Genomic DNA, 555 nt, shown 5'->3' on the forward strand with positions numbered 1-555 from the left:
ATTTTTTTAATGCAAACATTTAATACTTACACCAAAAATGTTTCTGAAATATGCAATTTTCAATAAAAAAACCATTAAATTTTCAATATTTTTTTTTAGCATTTATTTATTCATTTAAATATTAATAACATTTATAATGGCGCAACAGGCACATAAAGTTAACCATATAAATACATGTATATTAAATAAAAGTACACATGTTATATGGTACATATGTACATATATCTATACGTAAATATATAATTGCTTTGTATGTATTCAATTAAAGGCTTAACATATGTATTGTAAACATGTAAGTAAATATATGCTTTAACGTAATTTGCTTAATCGTTTAGGGCAAATTGTTGCAAACAACTGTTGAATTGTAAATTTCATTTCACTGCTGCGCTTGTTAATCCTCGCTTAATTTCTAAAATTACAAACAAATTGTAACCATGTAAGTATACATATACAATACTTATATCAAAAGTGTATGTACGTGGCGTAAAACGGTTGATTAGCAGCGGTGATATGTAACTTGTTGCTGTTGTAGGTAATAAAAATGTTTTTTTCTAG

Source organism: Bactrocera latifrons, unplaced genomic scaffold (genome assembly GCF_001853355.1).
Source record: "Bactrocera latifrons isolate USDA-ARS-PBARC rearing strain unplaced genomic scaffold, ASM185335v1 scaffold_123, whole genome shotgun sequence".
NCBI classification, from domain to species: Eukaryota; Metazoa; Arthropoda; class Insecta; order Diptera; family Tephritidae; genus Bactrocera; species Bactrocera latifrons.